This window comes from Rhagoletis pomonella, unplaced genomic scaffold (genome assembly GCF_013731165.1).
Source record: "Rhagoletis pomonella isolate Grant_MI unplaced genomic scaffold, Rhpom_1.0 Rhpom_scaffold_00003, whole genome shotgun sequence".
Classification (NCBI taxonomy): Eukaryota; Metazoa; Arthropoda; class Insecta; order Diptera; family Tephritidae; genus Rhagoletis; species Rhagoletis pomonella.
The window spans coordinates 1,347,267-1,351,758 of record NW_023458557.1 but is presented as its reverse complement, the minus strand read 5'-3'; positions in this window follow the sequence as shown (position 1 = coordinate 1,351,758).

Here is a 4,492-nt window from a genome sequence, read left to right as displayed (position 1 = left end):
GCCGCTACTTCCACTGAGTGATGCGCGCACTTCCATTTGAAAAATTTCAGCATCGCATTTGTTCTACTTCAATTTTCTTCTGCTTCAGTTTGGTTCTACTTCAGCTTTGTTCTGGTGTTCTTTTTCCTATCGTGCGGCATTTGTTCGTATGACAAAACCTTTCGTGAGTGTAGCAGTTGCTTTGTTATGGGAGTGAAGGAGAGGTACAGTGCTTAAAATGAGAGCCGATGGCTTGCAAGCGATTTATGTAGTGCTTGTGCAGCTGTTTAATACATACCTATGTATATATACCGAACAAATACTTTCAAAGACTCACCGACATAGACAAATCTTGATAATTTTATGAAGAGATGAAATTACGATACATGAAATCAGCAACGTGAATACAAAACCGCAACACGTGATATTAATGGTTATAAGGTTTAAATAATTAAATTTAAATAGGTATATATGGGAGGTTTATAAAGATTAATCGATTATACCTTTTGCCTTTCCATCGCTTATATAAATAATTTATCCTGCTTTTAAAAAATAGCTTTTTCACATTTATTGGAAGATGTGTTTCATGGCTGTGGGATAATAATTTTTCAAAGACGTTGGTGGTACAAGAAACTACTTCGCCATTAAATCTTTGAAATATCCAACTTATTCAGCCTAACCTGTTCCGCTGGTGAATGAAACAATCGGACGCCTTCGTAAGTCCACGTTTTTTTGCAAGTTACACGGCTTGGCTTAGGCATTATTAATTTTTTATTCACAAATAAATTATATAGTATTTTTTCACAAAAATTCAAACGAAAACTTTTAGAAAAAAACAAATTTTCCACAAAAGTTCAAACGGAAAGTTTTAGAAAAAAACAATGTCGCAAGCAAATAATAAATGGCCATATTGCCCCCAAAATATATGTAAATACTTCCAAAGAAGCAACACATAAAACGAAATATAAGGCAGTCGAATGTCAGAAAATGAACAGAGAATGCTGCCTTATTACTTACTTCACCTGTTTATTGCGCCATGGGTTTTACCTTATAATGTTTTTATCATGGCAACAATCGCCTGGTGCAAACGGCCTTTCAACTAATCTCCTTCAATGAAGTTGGTCGGCTGCCTACATCACAGTATAGACAGTAGCCAACCTTTTTGGGTTGTTGTTGTAGTAATCGGTGTTGTTGTAGCCTTATTCACCTTTGAGGAAGACAGTGGGTTGTGTGCTGCTATTTAATGGCCTTCCTCAGACTTTTTCTTAGATTTCAGGGTTGTGTGCTGCATTATTATTTGATAAATAATTTTAAGCATTTGGCAAATCGTTATTTTATTGAAAGAAAATTATAAATGGTGTTGAAAAACCAAACAAATGCTCTTGCGAAAGCTCTATTTTTGTGTGTTGTTAAAATTTATACATGGCGATATTGAAGGTAATACAAGCAATGTATTCATTTGTGGATTTGATGTTACTTGAGAATTTAGGCAACGTGCAAGCTGCCAGGTTCTGTTATCAATATAACTAACACAAGCTTTTCCGTGTGGTTGCCTTTATATAAATAGAATAAACAAATATTCGCAAATAAATTTGATTTATTTAATAACTGAAAATAAACGTATGCTTTTTGCTCTTTTCCAGACTCCATTTTTATTTTGACTCTTTATTACCGCTATCAACTTTGTATGTATACATATTTACAAGCTGTCAAAATTTCGCTTAGTCACACAAGCTAGGTAAAAATTGTGGCGTTCGTATTCACAATGAGTAATCTCAAAATTTTTGTTTGATCTTTCCAAATTTTCTCTTTTTTATCAGTTGGCAAAGGCCAACCTTTTTGGGTTGTTGGCAGCGTTGAGATAGTAATTCCATGTCAATTAGTAGAAAAGTTATATGGCGAAAAAACTTATGGTGCGAAAATTTTACATTTCTGCTGTGCCAATTCGCTTCTTTTTATTGCTGGAAATTTTTGGCACTTGCTCTGGTGCAAAAGAAGTTGAGCAATTAAAATGCAGAAATTATACAAAAAATACTTGTCTTTACTGACTTTGATTCTTCTAGAACTAAAAGCCATGCATTTATTAGACGTCTTAGTAATAACATTAGAACAAAAAAATGGTGACAGGTAATAAGATCAACGGAAATAAGGTCAAATTATTTCTCACCCTGGGGCGAAATAAAGTCAATTGACATTATTACCTTTTTAAAAACGAAATAAAATCAATTGACATTATTTCTCTTTCAAACATCAAATTTGCTTAGCCACGTCACGCTACGCCGGGGCACCCGGCCCCCCCTTCCCCGTCTCCCGCCGTGCTGTAACGCAGGTAGATTTATTTTTTGTATACGTTGAAATAAAATTTTTATATATTTTAAACATCGAGGGCTTATATTCAATAATACCCTCTATCTGCACACTTTTCACAAAGATGAGATTCTGATATAAAAATCCACCCAAGCTTTAACTGTCATCGGTGATATTAATGCTACCTTATATAACGACAGGTAATAAGTCCCAGGTGGTTTCTAAAATCACAAATTAGTTTTTGTGCAAATTGCAGATAGAGGGTATTAATGAATTCAAGCCCTCGATATTTGACATTTTTATATTTGTAAGTTATTGGAAGCAGGGATGCCAACTTGGCTCAAACCGTGCCATTTGTCCCTATTTTACTTCAAATGGCACTTAATTTTACAATTTGGCACAAAGTGCCAAAATGGCACTTTTGTAAAAAAAAATAACATTTCAATACTGTACGCGATTAAGTGGCAACGACCAGCTTTATCGTCTGCACTCTGCACGAACCTTTAGTGTCATTCGCGGCTGCACTCTGAACTAGTCTTAAGAGTCGTTCGATTATTTATGTTTTGCATACATACATACATACTTCCATCTTTATATGTAATATTCTTGAACCTGTAAACATCATAAAATCTAACGTTACCAAGTCACGCTATTGTACCGTTTGTAGCTTTCTATAAAAGACGAATTTGCAAATAAATAAGTGCCATTATATTCCCGCTGGTCGGTGTGTACAAACATAATCGGTTTTCAGTTGCTTTTATCGTACATATTTTTGGTGCCTCCTGTGAGGACTGAAAGCGCGGTTTTTTATTGCCAAAGTTTCGTATAATCTACGCTGTAAAATAAAACTAGTTTACCTTCGCGATTCTAACCGCGGAACTATGGCTGCAATGAATATTAGAAGAGCGGCGAGGAGTTCTATACTACGCATCAGGGCGGAGGTGGAAACCGAAGGTTATACCGCGGATGAGGTGCACGTGGAGCACACCATCAGCATTCTAACCGGGCACTATAATCGCTTCATGGACAATCATATCGCGCTAGTGGCCGGAGCCACTGACGAAGAATTGGACGCTCATGAGGAGCTACTAGCGCAAGTGGAGGTGGCTTATGGTAGTGCTGTCACCAAATTGCAACGCATGCGTGCTGGCTCAAATGCCACTGCGCACTCTGCATCTAGCCGGTGCCAAGGTGAACACCGATTAGATCCATTCAAACTCCCCACGTTCGATGGTCGACAGGAAAACTGGTTGGTGTTTAAGGACATCTTCGAGTCGATGGTACATAATCGGACTGATCTTGACGACACTTACAAAATCAGCCGGCTAAGGCAGTGCGTCGATGCGCAAGCGGTGTCAATGGTTGGCGGCGTATACACTGGAGGCTACGACCAACTATGGGCGGAATTGAAGAGGAGGTACGACAATCCCAGGCGTTTGGTTGAGTCACATGTGAATCGGTTGTTGGACTTGCCTGAACAACCAGCACTTACGCAACGCAATGTTCGGAATGTAATCGATGTAGTACGCAGTACCTTACGTGCACTTAACGTGATGGGCTTGGCCACCGACCATTGGGACGCCATCGTTTATCCTATTGTTCTCCGTAAATTGCCAACATCGGCGGTCGCGCACCGTTCGGAGTCATTCAGACACTCTGTCGCAGCTGCAGAAAATGCTTGAGGAGATTGAGACCTATGCTGACACTTTAAGGAGCAGCTCTACCGTACCGCCGAGGCACTCGGCAACATTTCGTACCGCACAGTCACATATGGTGGTGCCCAAATCTTCAAGCGCCAACATGAGATCAGCAATGACCTGCCCACGATGCGCCGAGCCACATCGTATATCAAGATGCCCTCAATTTCGAGGATTAAGTCTGGATCAACGTTTGCACTGGGTACGCCAAGCAACGTTATGCTTCAACTGCTTGGGACCAGGTCACTCGGCCCGTGAGTGTAACTCGGGGAATTGCAACAACTGTAAGCAGAAACACAACACCTTGCTTTGTAAGGCAGCTCCGCAAGGCGAGCGGTTACCTACAAACACCAGCTCAGTAGCGCGACCAGTGTCCGTACTCGAGCAACAATCGCCATCAACCAGCGCTACTGCGCTTCAGGTCCTGCCCCGTCTGGATGCTGTCCAGTCTCTCCTGGCGCAATCCGAAGGAATCGTCCTACTAGCCACTGCCAAGGCGCCCATCGTAA